The sequence below is a fragment of the Panulirus ornatus genome, chromosome 31 (genome assembly GCF_036320965.1).
Source record: "Panulirus ornatus isolate Po-2019 chromosome 31, ASM3632096v1, whole genome shotgun sequence".
In the NCBI taxonomy this organism is placed as follows: domain Eukaryota; kingdom Metazoa; phylum Arthropoda; class Malacostraca; order Decapoda; family Palinuridae; genus Panulirus; species Panulirus ornatus.
The window spans coordinates 19,528,054-19,548,188 of NC_092254.1; the positions used below are offsets into that span (position 1 = coordinate 19,528,054).

A 20,135-nucleotide genomic window follows, 5' to 3' on the forward strand; every position below is an offset into this window, starting at 1 on the left:
TGAAAAAAATAGACCCTTAGTTTGATAGGGGTAAAACTGAAAGTGGGGGGAAGGAAAGGGTGATTACTGGGCAAGCCCGGGCATGAGAAAAAAGATCATGAGAGGTAAGTCTTTGGGAGCGCTGATTGAGTTTTTGGAGTTTTGATCACAAGCCCGGGAAAAGGGAAAAGGAATGCAAAGGTAGAAGTAGCAGTTGAGGAAAAATTGTTGTATTGGGTATTCATGTTGTAAAGGGGAAAGGGAAGAGCTTTAGATTTTTGTCTAAAAAGGACGGTGTTTGGGAAACCTTTTTAAAAAAGAGAATACACAAAACAAACCCTTTTAAGTAGGAGAAGGGCCAGAGACGTCATTGGTTTAGTTTTAATTTAAGGCGCGCAAAAAAAGAACTTTTGGATGTTAATGGGGGATGTCGATCATTACTTGTGCGGGCGAAGGTAAAATTTTGTAGAGTTTTTCAGAAATAAAAGAAAATGTGGGGGTGAAGAAGTGGTAGAGTAAGTGATTTGGGAAGGGAACTTTGGAGGAATACCAGGAGGACTGATAAAGGAAAAAGGGAAAAAAAGACGCAGGGGAGGGGGAGGAAGGGGAGATTCGGGAAAAGGGGAGGGCTTTGCAAAAAGATTTTGGGATTAAAGCGGGGAGGGGGGCATATTAAAAGGGGAATGAGGGGGGGAGAAAAAAAAAATTTTTAGTGAAAAGAAAAAGAGGTTTTTCGACGATTTTTGGAAGGATATAAAGTAAATGACAAGGAGTATAAAAGAAAAGCGGGAGGTCAAGAGAAAGGTGCAAAGGCGAAAAAGGGGCATATGAAGCGGGGGGTAAGAAAAACTTTAAATTTTAGGGAAAAAAAAAGATTTTGGAAGGAGAAAAGAAAGGCGTAAGACAAGGGAACAAGTGGGAACACAGGAAGGGGGGAAATAGGGGGGTGATAACAAGTATGGGGATGTGGGGGAAGGGAGTGATATTTAAAGGGTTTTGGTGAATGGTTTTTAGATAAGGGGGCATAAAGGGGTTTTTGGTCTGGGTGGTATTAAAAATTAGAGCTTGGGGAGAATAAATTTGGGAAAACAGAGATAGGTATAAAATTTTTGGGGGAAAAAGAAAGCGCAAGGCAGCGGTTTTGGAGGAATGAAGTGAAATTTTTATTAAAATGGGGGATTTGATTTTTTCGGGTTGGGGGAAGATTATTTAAGTATGTTATTCATGGTAAGGTGCCTGAAGACTTGGGAAATGCTTCAATGGATCGTACAAAGGAAAAAGGAATAAGAGGGTCCCAAAATTACAGGGGAAAAAGGGTTGAGAGAAACCTGGGAAAAATAGGGAGGGTTTTGATTGAGGGGGGTAAAGGGCATTAGACTAAATTTGGGGGAAGAGCATGGGGTTTTTCAGAATGGAAAGGGGATTGGGGATAAAGTGTAGTTTTTGAAAAATGTTTTTGGAAAATACTTAGAAAAGAAAAATGTTTTGATTACTTTTCAGGGATCGGGGAAAAGGGCATAGATAGAGTTGATAGAGATCTCTGTGGAAGGATTAAGTTTTAGGATAAAGTTTTATCGAGAGAAAGCATTGTACGTTTAGCAAGACGAAAGTGAAATTTTCATGAAGTTGTTTGCTGCATGGTGCGGATGTCTCCATGGGTTTTTTAATTTGTTTAGGGTGGGGTCCTAGGGGGGTAATGCAAAGGTTTGAAAGAGGGCAAGTAAACAGTCTGGAATGAAGCAAAAAAAGCAAGTTATTTAAAACATAGGGTTGAGGAAAGTCAAATGGAGGTAATTTTAAAGGAAAAACTGGGGGAAGTGATGGTTTAAGAACTGGAGTGAATTTGCAGCGGGTGGAACCCTGGAAGCGGAATGAATCAAGTGTGGGGGGACAAAGTTCTGTGAGCGGTTTGAAAAATGTGTGGAAGTCAAAAACGTTTCTGGAAAAACAAAAAGGGGAAGTTTGAGGGGAAAATGGGGCCCAAAATGTTTATATGGTTGCGAGGCGTAGCTTAAGTTTTTGCAAGGGGGGATGGCTGGAAGAAAGTTTTGAGGGGAATTGGGGTATAGTTTGATCGATAAGTAATAAAGGGGAAGAGAGATGAAAGGGAATAAAAAGAGTGGGGTTGAGGAACAGAAAGGGGGTTTTGAAAGGTTTGGTCACAAGAAAAGGGAAAGGGAAAAATTGACAAAGGGGGTAATGGCAGGTGGAGGGGAAAAAGGGGATGTGGGGGGCCCAAAAAGGGAAAGATGGAGTGAAAAAGAATTTTTAGTGATCGTGGCCCGTACATCAGGGGGGGAAAGGCGTCAAGAAAAAGTGAATTGGGAAAGAATGGGATCCGGGGGGACGGTTTTCCCAAGGATTACCAGGATATGTAAGCTTTTTTGGGGGAAACCCTAAAGTTTTTGGGCCGGGGTGGGAAAGGAAGCTGGGTTTCGGTGCATTTTACATACAGATAGACGAGGGAAAAAGGGCTTTTGTTTGTTTTTTCGACGCTAACCCCGCGCACAGCGGGGGGAGGGGGTTTGTCTTCCAGGTGGCGGGTGGGGACGGAATGAAAATGGGAAACGTAGAATTATGTACATTGTAAATAATGCTGTGTGTTTATAATTTTACTGAATGTAAGGATTTAATGTAGTTGTGGGCTGTTTGGATAAACATGGATTGGGGGGGTTTGGCCATTCTTTTTCTGTTTCCCTTGGCTACCCGCAATGCGGAGACACGACAAATTAAAAAAAAGAATAAAAAAAAATTCAAAAGGTGAGAACAAAGATGTAAGGGAGGGGGGAGGAAGGATTATTTTGGGGGCAGTGATGGGTTTCCAAAAAAAGCTTTGGGGATAAACGGGAGGGGGGCGATTTGAAAGGGGTGAGTGGGGTGATGAAGAAAAATTTGTGAAAGAGAAGATGAGACTTTGGCGATTTTTGCAGGAAAATAAGAAAATACGGGGAAATTAAAAAGAAAGAGCAGGAGGTCAAGAGAAAGGGCAAGGGGTGAAAAAGGCAAATAAGTTGGGGTGAGAGAGTATCATTAAATTTTAGGGAGAATAAAAAGATGTTTTGGAAGGAGGTAAATAAAGGGCCCAAGACACGGGAGCAAATGGGAACTTCAGTGAAGGGGGCAAATGGGGAGGTGATAACAAGTAGTGGTGACGTGAGAAGGAGATGGAGTGAGTACTTTGAAAGTTTGTTGAATGTTTGATGATAGAGTGGCAGATATATGGTGCTTTGGTCGAGGTGGTGTGCAAAGTGAGAGGGTTAGGGAAAATGATTTGGTAAACAGCGAAGGAGTAGTGAAAGCTTTGCGGAAGATGAAAGCCGGCAAGGCAGCGGGTTTGGATGGTATTGCAGTGGAATTTGTAAAAAAAAAAAAAAAAGGGGGTGACTGTATTGTTGACTGGTTGGTAAGGTTATTTAATGTATGTATGATTCATGGTGAGGTGCCTGAGGATTGGCGGAATGCTTGCATAGTGCCATAAAAGTGAGTGCTCAAATTACAGAGGTATAAGTTTGTTGAGTATTTCTGGTAAATCATATGGGAGGGTATTGATTGAGAGGGTGAGGGCATGTACAGAGCATCAGATTGGGGAAGAGCAGTGTGGTTTCAGAAGTGGTAGAGGATGTGTGGATCAGGTGTTTGCTTTGAAGAATGTATGTGAAAAATACTTACGAAAGCAAATGGATTTGTATGTAGCATTTATGGATCTGGAGAAGGCATATGATAGAGTTGATAGAGATGCTCTGTGGAATATATTAAGAATATATGGTGTGGGAGGTAAGTTGTTAGAAGCAGTGAAAAGTTTTTATCGTGGATGTAAGGCATGTGTACGTGTAGGAAGAGAGGAAAGTGATTGGTTCTCGGGTGAATGTAGGTTTGCGGCAGGGGTGTGTGATGTCTCCATGGTTGTTTAACTTGCTTATGGATGGGGTTGTTAGGGAGGTGAATGCAAGAGTTTTGGAGAGAGGGGCAAGTATGCAGTCTGTTGTGGATGAGAGAGCTTGAGAAGTGAGTCAGTTGTTGTTTGCTGATGATACACCGCTAGTGGCTGATTCATGTGAGAAACTGCAGAAGCTGGTGACTGAGTTTGGTAAAGTGTGTGAAAGAAGAAAGTTGAGAGTAAATGTGAATAAGAGCAAGGTTATTAGGTACAGTAAGGTTGATGATCAAGTCAATTGGGAGGTAAGTTTGAGTGGAGAAAAACTGGAGGAAGTGAAGTGTTTTAGATATCTGGAAGTGGATTTGGCAGCGGATGGAACCATGGAAGCGGAAGTGAATCACAGGGTGGGGGAGGGGGCGAAAATTCTGGGAGCCTTGAAGAATGTGTGGAAGTCGACAACATTATTTCGGAAAGCAAAAATGGGTATGTTTGAAGGAATAGTGGTTCCAACAATGTTGTATGTTTACAAGGCGTGGGCTATGGATAGAGTTGTGTGCAGGAGGGTGGATGTGCTGGAAATGAGATGTTTGAGGACAATATGTAGTGTGAGGTGGTTTGATAGAGTAAGTATTAATAGGGTAAGAGAGATGTGTGGTAATAAAAAGAATGTGGTTGAGAAAGCAGAAGAGGGTGTTTTGATATGGTTTGGTCACATGGAGAGAATGATTGAGGAAAGATTGACCAAGAGGATATATGTGTCAGAGGTGGAGGGAACGAGAAGTGGGAGACCAAATTGGAGGTGGAAAGATGGAGTGAAAAAGATTTTGAGTGATAGGGTCCAGAACATGCAGGAGGGTGAAAGGCGTGCAAGGAATAGAGTGAATTGGAACGATGTGGTATACTGGGGTCGACGTGTTGTCAATGGATTGAACCAGGGCATGTGAAGCGTCTGGAGTAAACCATGGAAAGTTTTGTGGGGCCTGGATGTGGATAGGGAGCTGTGGTTTCGTTGCATTATTACATGACAGCTAGAGACTGAGTGTGAACGAATGGGGCCTTTGTTGTCTTTTCCTACCGCTACCTCGCTCACATGAGGGGGGAGGGGGTTGTTATTCCATGTGTGGCGGGGTGGCGATGGGAATGAATAAAGGCAGACAGTATGAATTATGTATATGTGTATATATGTATATGTCTGTGTGTATATATATATGTATACATTGAGTTTTATAGGTATGTATATTTGCGTGTGTGGACGTGTATGTATATACATGTGCGTGTGGGTGGTTTGGGCCATTCTTTCGTCTGTTTCCTTGCGCTACCTCGCTAACGCGGGAGACAGCGACAAAGTAAAATATAAATATATATATATATATATATATATATATATATATATATATATATATATATATATATATATATATATATATGCACACCACCTCGACCAAAACACCCTATATCTGCCACTCTATCATCAAACACATTCAACAAACCTTCAAAATACTCACTCCATCTCCTTCTCACATCACCACTACTTGTTATCACCTCCCCATTTGCGCCCTTCACTGAAGTTCCCATTTGCTCCCTTGTCTTACGCACTTTATTACCTCCTTCCAGAACATCTTTTTATTCTCCCTAAAATTTAATGATACTCTCTCACCCCAAATCTCATTTGCCCTTTTTTTCACCTCTTGCACCTTTCTCTTGACCTCCGGTCTCTTTCTTTTATACAGCTCCCACTCAATTGCATTTTTTCCCTACAAAAATCGTCCAAATGCCTCTCTCTTGGTGTGCAAAGTGAGAGGGTTAGGGAAAATGATTTGGTAAACAGAGAAGAGGTAGTGAAAGCTTTGCGGAAGATGAAAGCCGGCAAGGCAGCAGGTTTGGATGGTATTGCAGTGGAATTTATTAAAAAAGGGGGTGACTGTATTGTTGACTGGTTGGTAAGGTTATTTAATGTATGTATGACTCATGGTGAGGTGCCTGAGGATTGGCGGAATGCGTGCATAGTGCCATTGTACAAAGGCAAAGGGGATAAGAGTGAGTGCTCAAATTACAGAGGTATAAGTTTGTTGAGTATTCCTGGTAAATTATATGGGAGGGTATTGATTGAGAGGGTGAAGGCATGTACAGAGCATCAGATTGGGGAAGAGCAGTGTGGTTTCAGAAGTGGTAGAGGATGTGTGGATCAGGTGTTTGCTTTGAAGATGTATGTGAGAAATACTTGGAAAAGCAAATGGATTTGTATGTAGCATTTATGGATCTGGAGAAGGCATATGATAGAGTTGATAGAGATGCTCTGTGGAAGGTATTAAGAATATATGGTGTGGGAGGAAAGTTGTTAGAAGCAGTGAAAAGTTTTTATCGAGGATGTAAGGCATGTGTACGTGTAGGAAGAGAGGAAAGTGATTGGTTCTCAGTGAATTTATGTTTGCGGCAGGGGTGTGTGATGTCTCCATGGTTGTTTAATTTGTTTATGGATGGGGTTGTTAGGGAGGTAAATGCAAGAGTTTTGGAAAGAGGGGCAAGTATGAAGTCTGTTGGGGATGAGAGAGCTTGGGAAGTGAGTCAGTTGTTGTTCGCTGATGATACAGCGCTGGTGGCTGATTCATGTGAGAAACTGCAGAAGCTGGTGACTGAGTTTGGTAAAGTGTGTGGAAGAAGAAAGTTAAGAGTAAATGTGAATAAGATCAAGGTTATTAGTTACAGTAGGGTTGAGGGTCAAGTCAATTGGGAGGTGAGTTTGAATGGAGAAAAACTGGAGGAAGTGAAGTGTTTTAGATATCTTGGAGTGGATCTGGCAGCGGATGGAACCATGGAAGCGGAAGTGGATCATAGGGTGGGGGAGGGGGCGAAAATTCTGGGGTCCTTGAAGAATGTGTGGAAGTCGAGAACATTATCTCGGAAAGCAAAAATGGGTATGTTTGAAGGAATAGTGGTTCCAACAATGTTGTATGGTTGCAAGGCGTGGGCTATGGATAGAGTTGTGCGCAGGAGGATGGATGTGCTGGAAATGAGATGTTTGAGGACAATGTGTGGTGTGAGGTGGTTTGATCGAGTGAGTAACGTAAGGGTAAGAGAGATGTGTGGAAATAAAAAGAGCGTGGTTGAGAGAGCAGAAGAGGGTGTTTTGAAGTGGTTTGGGCACATGGAGAGAATGAGTGAGGAAAGATTGACCAAGAGGATATATGTGTCGGAGGTGGAGGGAACGAGGAGAAGAGGGAGACCAAATTGGAGGTGGAAAGATGGAGTGAAAAAGATTTTGTGTGATCGGGGCCTGAACATGCAGGAGGGTGAAAGGAGGGCAAGGAATAGAGTGAATTGGAGCGATGTGGTATACCGGGGTTGACGTGCTGTCAGTGGATTGAATCAAGGCATGTGAAGCGTCTGGGGTAAACCATGGAAAGCTGTGTAGGTATGTATATTTGCGTGTGTGGACGCATGTATATACATGTGTATGGGGGGGGTGGGCATTTCTTTCGTCTGTTTCCTTGCGCTACCTCGCAAACGCGGGAGACAGCGACAAAGTATAATAATAAAAAAAAATATATATATATATATATATATATATATATATATATATATATATATATATATATATAAACCTCTAACTGCCAGAATCGAGCCCGGGACCCCTTGACTATAATGGGGGAACATACTGAAAAAAATATTCAAGTTAAATAGTTACCCATAAAATGTTATTTTCTTTGATATACGTTTCACAGAAAATGAAGAAATGCTAGTTTAAGTTGTATATAAAGAAAATGAGACCTGAAAGCTGAAAACATCAGCACTATCTCTTCATGGTAGAGATGAAGCGTAAGATAGTAGTAGGGAGAAGGATATAGTGAGAAGAATGAGAGTACTGACAAGGACCTACCAAACAACTTTGTCAATACGGAGCGCCTGCACCTAACACTCACAAGAGGACAATCTAAAGTTACCATAGTGTAAACTGAGTTTCGTGTTGTTCGGCGTCATGTGTGTGAGGAGGGTGTATATTTGAGGACTAAAATGTAGCTACGACACTGGGATAACTGAGAACCGTAGCTACGCAAATGGGATAAGAGAACCGTAGTTACACTAATAGGATGACAAAGAATCATGCCTGCACCACTGGAATAATTGAGAACCGAACAACCGTACCTACGCCAGTGGGATAACTAAGAACCGTAGCTATAGCACTAAGAAAACAACCGCAGTCCGCCTTTGGAATAACACAAAACACAGAACCATAGCCACACCACTACGATAAAGAACCGCAGCTACACCACTGGGACAACAGATAATCATAGTTACGCCAATGGCATAACGGAGAACCGTAGCTACACCACTGGGATAAGGGAACCATAGCTACCCCGCTGGGATAGCAGATAATGGATACTGGGATAAGAGAACCATACTTACGACACTGGGATAATAGAGAACCGTAGCTACGCTACTGGGATAACGGATAACCGTAGCTACACCACTGAGATAACAGTGAGAACCATAGTTACGCCACTTGGCTAACCGAGAACCGTAGCAATACTACTGGGATAACAGAGAACCGTAGCCACACCACTAAGATCACAGGGAACCGTAGCTACGCTACTGGGATAACATAGAACCGTACCTACACTACTGGAATAACACAGAACCGTAGCCACACCACTGGGATAACAGAGAACCACAGCTAGACCACTGGGATAGCAAACACTCGTAGTAACTCCACTGGGATAACATTTACTATAGCTACACCAATGGGATAACAGCGAGAACCATAGTTACGTCACTGAGATAACGGAGAACCGTGACTACACCACTGGGTTAACAGAGAACCGTAACCACACCGCTGGGATAATGGAGAACCATAGATAAACCGTTGGAATAACAGGAACCGTAGCCACACCACTGGGATAACGGAGAAGCTTAAGTACGCCTCTGGAATAAAGAACCGTAGTTTCGCCACTTGGTAACAGAGAACGGTAGCTTCATCACTGGAATAACGGAAACCGTTGCTACGCTTCTGGGATAACAGAAAACCGTGGTTACACTACTGGGATAACAGAAAACAGTAGCTACATCACTGGGATAAGAGAGAACCGTAGCTACACCACTGGGATAACATAAAACCGTAGCTACAACGCTGGGATACCAGAGAACCATAGCTATACTAGTGGGATGACAGAGAACCATAACTACATCACTGGGATAACAGAGAACCGTAGCTACACCTCTGGGATAACAGAGAACCGTACCTATATCCCTGGGATCACAGAGAACCGTAGCTACACCACTGTTATAACAAAAAACCGTAGCTACACTACTGGGATAACAGAGAACCGTAACTACATCACTGGGATAACAGAGAACCGTAGCTACATCACTGGGATAACAGAGAACCGTAGCTACACCGTTGGGATAACAGAGAGTCGTAGCTACACCACTGGTATAACAGAGAACCGTAGCTACACCACTGGGATAACAGAGAACCTTAACTACATCACTGGGATAAGAGAACCGTAGCTACACCAATTGGATAACAGAGAACCATAACTACAACACTGGTATAACAGAGAACCATAGCTACGCCACTGAGATAACAAAGAACCGTAGCTACACCACTGGGATAACAAAGAACCGTAGCTACACCATTAGCATATCAGAGACCCCGTAGCTACACCAATGGTATAACAGAGAACCATAGCTACACCACTGGGATAACAGAGAACCGTAGCTACACCTCTGGGATATGGGAACACTCTAGTTTTCTGTTGTCAGTGATAACTGGTAGACTCACGTGTGGTACATGTGATGTACAAAGCAGATAACATCGGTAATGTTTATGAAAGTGGACGCTCGTGTCTGAGGTTTATGATCTCTGTTAGAGTAATTCATGCCACTGTTAACAATTTCCCTAAGATCCTGGGATCATCAACCCTCATTCACATAACTTTTTTTTCCGATAGTAACTAACTCGTTCGCGAGGTAGTTATGGCTCTAAACTAGAGGTATATACTGAGTTCAGAAGTCCATTGAGAAATTGGAATCAGATCCCGTAACACACAGATCCCGTCAAGCAGTAATTGAATCCTTATATGTTTACAAGCATCTGAACTCACCCAACAATCAACAGAGAATCTGAAAACCTTACATATGTAGGGCTGAGATTAACTTAATATTCGTTACATATAGGAGAGGTTACAGCTCGAAAGATTTCGTTATAATATACCAGGTAACTTGTGTATCGTTTCCATAAGCAGGTCGGAGAAAGACAAGTAAATATCACAATAATGATCGCGTACAACTTTATACAACCAAATAAAATGCAATGGTGAGATATTACTTACGTTTCCTGAGGTTTGGTGGAGCTCAAGTAGAGGACGTGTAGACCAACACAACAAGTCGTAGTAACAAGCAGCTGCCCGGCTTACGTCACCCATAGTTGCCAACGATATAAATAGTCAAGAGTTAAAATGCTTCCTTTATATCACCATCTGTACTTTCATTCATGTTTTATTATTAATTTCATATTCATTTGGCACAAAAAATGCATACAAATTTTTTTTGATGAGATATTCCTCTACGGAATAGAATATATAAACTGGTCACTGTGTCGTCAGAGTGAGGATGCGTTCGTATTCACCGCAGCCATGTCTTTGGCTCACGATATATCCTGCTTTCTCATATATATATATATATATATATATATATATATATATATATATATATATATATATATATATATATATATATATATATATATATATATATATATATATATTTATATATATATTTTTTTTTTTTCTTTTTTTTATACTTTGTCGCTGTCTCCGCGTTTGCGAGGTAGCGCAAGGAAACAGACGAAAGAAATGGCCCAACCCACCCCCATACACATGTATATACATACGTCCACACACGCAAATATACATACCTACACAGCTTTCCATGGTTTACCCCAGACGCTTCACATGCCTTGATTCAATCCACTGACAGCACGTCAACCCCAGTATACCACATCGCTCCAATTCACTCTGTTCCTTGCCCTCCTTTCACCCTCCTGCATGTTCAGGCCCCGATCACACAAAATCTTTTTCACTCCATCTTTCCACCTCCAATTTGGTCTCCCTCTTCTCCTTGTTCCCTCCACCTCCGACACATATATCCTCTTGGTCAATCTTTCCTCACTCATCCTCTCCATGTGCCCAAACCACTTCAAAACACCCTCTTCTGCTCTCTCAACCACGCTCTTTTTATTTCCACACATCTCTCTTACCCTTACGTTACTCACTCGATCAAACCACCTCACACCACACATTGTCCTCAAACATCTCATTTCCAGCACATCCATCCTCCTGCGCACAACTCTATCCATAGCCCACGCCTCGCAACCATACAACATTGTTGGAACCACTATTCCTTCAAACATACCCATTTTTGCTTTCCGAGATAATGTTCTCGACTTCCACACATTCTTCAAGGCCCCCAGAATTTTCGCCCCCTCCCCCACCCTATGATCCACTTCCGCTTCCATGGTTCCATCCGCTGCCAGGTCCACTCCCAGATATCTAAAACACTTCACTTCCTCCAGTTTTTCTCCATTCAAACTCACCTCCCAATTGACTTGACCCTCAACCCTACTGTACCTAATAACCTTGCTCTTATTCACATTTACTCTTAACTTTCTTCTTCCACACACTTTACCAAACTCAGTCACCAGCTTCTGCAGTTTCTCACATGAATCAGCCACCAGCGCTGTGTCATCAGCGAACAACAACTGACTCACTTCCCAAGCTCTCTCATCCCCAACAGACTTCATATATATATATATATATATATATATATATATATATATATATATATATATATATATATATATATATATATATATATATATATATATTCCATGTGTGGCGAGGTGGCGATTGGGAATATATAAAGGCAGACAGTATGAATTATGTACATGTGTATATATGTATATGTCTGTGGGTGTATATATATATATATATATATATATATATATATATATATATATATATATGTACGTTGAGATGTATAGGTATGTATATTTGCGTGTGTGGACGTGTATGTACATACATGTGTATGTGGGTGGGTTGGGCCATTCTTTCGTCTGTTTCCTTGTGCTACCTCGCTAACGCGGGAGACAGCGACAAAGCAAAATAAATAAATAAATTAATATATATATATATATATATATATATATATATATATATATATATATATATATATATATATATATATATATATATATATATATATATATATCATTATTTTTCGCAATAAAGTACTATCTCTTTACACAAAACCATTAAATGATCTCGAAGCCGCCGCCACCACCATTATTAATGGATGCAAACTCGGAAAGAATATAAACAAGCCACTAAACGTTTGTTCCATGTGGCAAAAACTCTTATAATTTCCCTTATTTACCATTTTTTGCTTAGCTTAACTTTCAACTTATGAAGCACTTACTCACTCTCTCCCCAAAATTATATTTGTGTTTGATTTATACGTTATAACCTCGCTTTTTGTGTTTACAATGAAGCAAGTGAGTGTTTACCGGTGTTTCTGTTGCTGGACCACCGGTTCATCTTACTTGGTTTGGTTGGTGGGACAGAATTGTGCTCCCAATTGGGAGGTGACCGCAGGAAAACACAACCCGGCCTGGTGCGTCCAGCACTACTTTGGGGCGCTTTTCTGTCTGATCAACCGTCTCATCTCTTTTTTTTTTTTTTTTCCTAGAGTAGAGATAAGGTGTTGAAAGTACCCTTTGTGTGGGATGGTACGCCACCCCAGAATCTGGGGCCTAACCCAACTGGTGTGGACTCTTGTAAACCAACCACTACTCCCGTAGGGGGTAGTAGTGGTAACCTACCCATGCTGGATATAAAGTCCAAAAATGCGGAATTCGTGATCATGATAAATGTGACCGGTTCAACGCTTCCCTCAACCCCTTCCTTATCAAGAAAGGGACTAATGGTCAGCCCGGCTGGTACTTTGGAAATGGTATGGAAACTGGCTAGTGGTGACCTTCTTGTCCAAGTTAAGTGATCAAGTTGCGGACCTACTGAAGCTGAAAAAGTTCCATTCATATGATGTGGCTTCCATTCCTGTGACCAGGAATTCATGCAGAGGAGTAATCTTGTGTCCTGATATCATGCACATAAGTGAGGACGACATTGTGAAGGAAACAGCAGATGAGAAACTGATCAGTGCACGATTTATTACAAAATTTAACAACGGCGAGCGACGCAGAACCCTCTGATCATTCAAACATTCGGAAAGTCCGGACTGCCGAATGTTGCCATAGTTTACGTTAAGGTAACTGTGAGACCTTACATACCAAACCCCTTGCAATGTTTTGAATACCAAAGGTATGGTAATGGTGAAAAGTCTTGTACTTTTTCATCTCGTTGTGGAAAGTGTGTCAACGAGGACCACGTTGCTGAAAATTGTACGGCCAAGGTAGTACTTTACTTAGCCAAGCTCGCACAAAGAATGTCCTCGGTACAAGTTTGAGAAGGAAGTCTGCGCAGTTAAGGCAAAGGAAAACATTTCATATGATGAAGCAAGGAAGAGGGTGAAGGAAACCCACGAAACTCTCAAGCCTAATGAGTTCTATGCTATGTCATTAAAAAGTAAGCCTGTGATAGTCACAATTGCCACGCAAACAACAGGAACTGCTGTTCATCCCTACAAAGTGAAATAGGACAAGATGAAATTTGTAAAACTTTCAAAAGAAACTATGTCGCACGTCGTCGTTCCTGTGGCTCCAGTGAGAAGGTCTTCCTCGATGAAGTAAGTCTTCCTCGGTGGAATCGATGGACGATGATACTGTTGCTACTATCAAGAGCCGATCCCGTTCCCCCTTGAACTCGAACAAGTCCAAAAGAAAGGGCTCACAAGACTGGCCGGCTAAAGAAATTTTAAACCAACGCATTCAATATAGTTTAGTGGAATTGTAGAGGTCTTAGGAATAAGCAAGCACAACTGTCACTGTTGCTTGCATTATATAGGCCAGACGTTATTTGTCTACAAGAGACCAATCTGAACAGCACAGTCAAAGATTGTGCTGTTCTAGATAGCTGTCACCTGTATAGAAGATCATGGGGTGGCCATTTACGTACACCAAAGTTTACCTCATATACGAGTGACATTAAATTCTACTCTAGAATCGTCACATGTAGAGTAAAACTTAATAACATGTACCTGACCATTTGTTCAGTTTACTGTCACAGTTCCAATGCACTTGATGATGAGTTCACTTCGTTTTTTAGTCAATTACCCCATAAAAACTAATAATTCTTGGAGACTTTAACGATCATCATAAGTGGGGAAGCATACGGGCGTACTCTCGTGGGAAACAAATTGTGAATTATATCGTCAATTCTAACCTTGCTCTTCTGAACGATGGTAGTGGAACTCGTGTAGATGATCAGACAGGAAACATCTCAGCCATCGCCCTATCTTTGTCATCCCCAGATATACTAAATGACATCACCTGGGGTACTTATGACGACTCCTTGGGAAGTGACCACTTCCCAATCTGTCTTTCTAATACATGCGACAATTGTAGGGATAATGTTTACCAGACCGTCTCCGATCAGATTCAGTTATAAGAAAGCAGACTGGGGGTCATTCTCAAGACAAGCCGTCCTAGATGTATCCCGAGATGACATTGACACAAAGGTCAATAATGTAATCAATACCATCATCAGGGCTGCTGACGCCTCTGTTCCTAAGATCCCTACAATATCCACAAAGCATACAGTTCCTTTGTGGACATCAGATTGCCAAAATGCACTGCGTGAGCGCAATAGAAGATACAGGATCTTCGACAAAGAGGCTCGGATAACAATTTCATTGCATATAAACAAGCGAGGGCTCAGGCAAGAAGAACAATACGACAAGCCAAAAGAGACTCCTGGCGTGGCTCTGTTTCAACTGTCAATAAGGACACACTCAGCAGTCAGGTATGGTCCACAATTAACTATATAACAAGAACATACAACAACCCTCCATCCCCCAGCTTACCACGCAAGACGGCACCATCGACGACCCGGTTGACAGCAAACGATATCGCCAGGAGATTCTCAGACATGAGTAGCTCGGCCAATTACGATCGACAGTTGTTACACCACAAGAGTCAGGCTGAGCAAACAGTGATTGACTTTGCCGAAGAAGATGAGAAATGTATACCATACAATGATCTATTTACCCTATTTGCCCGAAATCCTATCAAGGTTCCAGTCCCGGAGCCCAGCGGAATGACTTAAGGGATGATTCAGCATCTTAGTCAGGCCAACCTGACGAAGCTGTTAGCAGTGTGCAATGATATTTTGAAGGCTAGAGTATTTCCAAACTCATGGCACTTTGCGCACGTCATTCACATCCCAAAAGGTTCTGGACACCTTACGAACATCAATTCGTTTCTACCTATCGTATTGATGAGCTGCATTTGTAAGATCATGGAAAGAATGGTTAATAAAAGATTAATTCTTTTATTAGAATCGCAGAATTATTAAATGATCAACAGTGTGCATCCCGTAAACACAAGCACAATGGATCATTCAATAAATTTAGAGCATAACATTTCAGACACTTTTATAAAGAAAGATTTTTTAATTGCAGTTTTCTTAGATTGGCAAAAAGCCTTTGATAAGACATGGCGAAACGGAATCTTAAGCCAACTTTATGCTACTGGTTTATGAGGTTCTTTACCTATTTTCATTCAAATTCTTTTACATGACTCAGCATTTGCTGTCAAGGTTGCTGCATCTAACGTAATCTCGGACAGATTTATCCAAGAAAATAGGGAGCCGCAAGGGAGCTTTCTGAGCCCAACATTATTTATTACAATGATTAATGATATTCTGTCTCCAGCTTCCGTCCCTCGAGACCTTTAATACTCACTTTATGCTGATGATTGTACAATATTGCACATCCTCGCCTAATGCCCAATTTTCGGCAAAGTGGGTTCAAGTTGCACTTGAGTTCGTTCATCGATGGGCGCTACAGTGGGGATTTAAGTTTTCTCCAGCTAAAAGTGTGGCGGTTGTTTTTACCCATAAAGATAAACTTCCGAATTTGCAGTTAAAATTAGACAACAGCCAGATTCCCTTCTGCAATAACGTAAGATTTCTTGGGTTAAACTTTGACCGAAGATTAAGTTTGAAAATGCATATAGATTATTTGATAACAGATTGTAATAAAAGGTTAAATATTCTTAAGTATCTCTCAGGTTCATTTTGGGGAGCCGACAGGAAATCATTATTAACGTTGTACAAAGACCTTATTAGAAGTGAACTAGACTATGGCTCTCAGGTGTATGCTTCGGCAAGCGACTATACCCTGAGGAGCTTGTTCATGTGTTACAGAATAAATACCTACGAATGTGTCTTGGAGCTCTGTCATGTACCAGGGTTCCACGATTGAAAGCTGAGGCAAATGTACCTCTTCTCCAGCTGTGTCGAGATGAATTAACGTTAAAGTGTGGTATTGTGATGGCCAGGAGAATACACATTAATGCCTGTCGCCTGGGACAAAAATATGAACAGTTCATCGATAGAGGCGTCAGGCCCCTGGCCCTCAGAATACACTTCCTCAGTGAGAATTCTGGTCTGAACGTGCAAGAAGTGGACACGCTGGTTAGAGATAAACTACCTCTTTGGGAGAAGTCAAGAGTCAAAATTAAGACCAGCTGGCTCCCTGCGACGAAAAGGAACGCGCCGGAGAGTGAGGTACACCGGCGATTCTGTTACGTCATTATAGATCATTTATCATATGTCCACTTCTACACAGATGGCTCCAAGACAGGTGGGTGTGCGGTTGCAAGAGTGTGGTCGAAGGAATGTTCTCTTAGGTGCGGAATTATTTGCTGTTGATAAGGCCATAGAATATATAATTAATTCTGTTCATATCAAAACAGTCATTTTTACCAACTCGTTACCAGCTTTTAAATCTAGATATAGATTATACTTATACTGAGTAAAATGAAATTCAAGGCAACATTATTAGTAAAATAAACTCATGTAACAAAGATATCAACTTGATTTGGGTGTCTGGTGGGTCATTGCAACATTTACGGCAATGCGCAGGCAGACCTGTTGGATAACTCGACCTAAGAACTCGAGGAAGTCGTTCCGATCCCTCGGGAGGTGGGGTCCTGCCTTTCCTTGGGAAAGAATTGAATATTTCTTCTGTGGCAGAGTCAGGGGACCGGTCTGACCATCACAAAGAAATACAAGCCTCAAGTAGCGGACTGAACGACCTCATACAGGAGGGGAAGTCGTGCTAGCCAGTCTACGCATCACCTCCACATTCAGGACCCACCCACAACCTTGCATCCCATTTAGCACCTACCTACAACCTTGCGTCACATACAGCACCCACCTACATCCTTGCATCACATATAGCACCCACCTACAACCTTACGTCACATACAGCACCCACCTACAACCTTACATCACATACAGCACCCACCTACAACATTGCATCACATACAGCACCCACCTACAACCTTACATCATCGACAGAACCCACCTACAATCTTACATCACATACAGCATCTACCTGCAACCTTACGTCACATACAGCACCCACCTACAACCTCACATCACATACAACACCCACCTACAACCTTACATCACATAAAGTACCCACCTACTCCTTTGCATCACATACAGCATCCACTTACAATCTTGCATCACATACAGCACCCACCTACAACCGTACATCACATACGGCACCCACCTACAACCTTGCGTCACATAGAACACCCACCTACAACCTTACATCACCTACAGAACCCAACTACAATCTTATACCACATACAGCATCCACCTACAAACTTACGACGCATGCAGCACTCACCTACAGCCTCACATTACATAAAGCACCCACCTACAATCTTACATCACATAAAGTACCCACCTGCAAGCTTACATCATATACAGCACCCACATACAACCTTACATCATACACAGTACCCACCTGCAACCTTACATCACATACAGCGCCCACCTACAGCCTTAAATCACATACAGCACCCACCTACAACCTTATATCACACACAGAACCCACATACAACCTTACATCACATACAGTACCCACCTATAACCTTACACCACATACAGCACACACCTACAACATTACATCACATACAGCAACCACCTACTCCCCTACGTCAGATGGAGCACCCATTTACAACCCTACAACATATACAGCACCCACCTATAGCACTACATAACATACAGCACCTAACTACAACGATACATCACATATAGCATCCAACTACAATCCTATATCACATATAGCACCCACCTAAAACCGTACATCACATACAGCACCCACCTATAACCTTATATCATACACAGCATCCACCTACAGCCATACATCGCATACAGCACCCACCTACAACCCTATATCACATACAGCACACACTTACAACCTTACATCACAAACAGCACCTACCTACAACCTTGCATCATATACAGCACCCACCTACAATCTTACAACACATACAACAACCACCTAAAACCTCACATCACATACAGCAACCACTTACAACTTTACATTCCATACAGCACCCACCTACATCTCTAATTCACATACAGCACCCACCTACAACCTTACATCACATACAGTACCCACCTGCAACCTTACATCATATACAGCACCCACCTACAAACTTACATCACATAGAGCACCCACCAACAAACTTACATCACACACAGCACCTAACTACAAAATTACATCACATACAGCATCCACCTACAACGCTACAGCAAAAACAGCACCCACCTACAATCTTACAACACATACAGCAACCACCTACAACCTTTAATCACACACAGTACCCACCTCCAACATCATAACACATACAGCACCCACACACAACCTCACATCACATACAGCATCCACCTACAACCTTATATCACACACATTATACACATACAACCTTAGATCACATAAAGCACATACCTACAAACTCGCACCACATACAGTACCCACGTACAACCTTACATCACATATAGTATCCACCTGCAACCTTACCTTAGATACAGCACCCACCAACAAATTTACATTCCATACGTCGCCTACCAACAACTCTACATTACATACAGCACCTACCTACAACCTTACATCACATACAGCACCTACCTACAACCTCACATCATATACAGCACCCACCTATATCCCTACACCACATACAGCACCCACCTACAGCCTTACATCACATACGGCACCCACGTACAATCATACATCACATACAGCATATACCTACAACCTCACACAACATACAGCACACACCTACAACCCTACATCGCATACCGTATCCACCTGTAACCTTACATCGCATACAGCACCTACCTACAACTTTACATCCCTTACAGCACCCACCTACAACACTCCATTAAATACAGCACCCAACTACAACCTTACATGACATAGGGCACCCATCTACAATATTGCACCACATGCAGCACCCACCTCCAGCATTACATCACATACAGAGCCCACCTACAACTTTACATTTCCTACAGCACCCACCTACAGCTCTATATTACATACAGCATCCTCCTACAACCTTATATTACACACAGCAACCACCTACAACCTTATATTACACACAGCAACCACCTACAACCTTACATCATATACAGCACCCACCTACAACCCTACATCACATACAGCACCCACCTACAGCCTTACATCACTTATAGCACCCGCCTACAACAATACATCATATACAGCACATACCTGCAACCTCACACCACATATAGAACACACTTACAACCTTACATCACATACAGTATCCACCTGAACCTTACATCACATACAACACCCACCTACAACCATATTTCACATACAGCACATACCTACAACCTCACACCAAATACAGCACACACCTGCAAATTTACATCGCATACAGAATCTACCTGCAACCTTAGATCACATACAGCTTCAACTTTATATCCCATACAGAACCCACCTACAACTCTACATTAAATACAGCACCCAACTACAACCTTACATCACATACAGCACCAACCTAAAACCTTACATCACATACAGCACCCACATACAGCATTACATCACATACAGAACCCACCTGCAACTTTACATCCCATACAGCACCCACCTACAACTCTACATTACATAGGGCACCCACCTGCAGCCTTACGTCACATACAGCACACAACTACAGCATTACATCACATACAGAACCTACCTACAACTTTACATTCCATACAGAATCCACCTAAAACTCTACATT

At 42.0% G+C, this 20,135-nt stretch overlaps 1 protein-coding gene across 2 annotated transcripts in view; it reads right to left on the bottom strand.

Moving 5' to 3' along the window:
* The window catches only part of LOC139758856 (uncharacterized), a 238,756-nt gene extending 228,485 nt beyond the window's left edge, over positions 1–10,271 (bottom strand). For both annotated transcript variants that reach the window (XM_071680720.1, XM_071680721.1), the window contains exon 1: positions 10,186–10,271. The gene's annotated coding sequence lies outside the window, so the exon portion shown is untranslated. The remainder of the gene's footprint in view (positions 1–10,185) is intronic.
* Between the last annotated feature and the right edge of the window lie 9,864 nt (positions 10,272–20,135).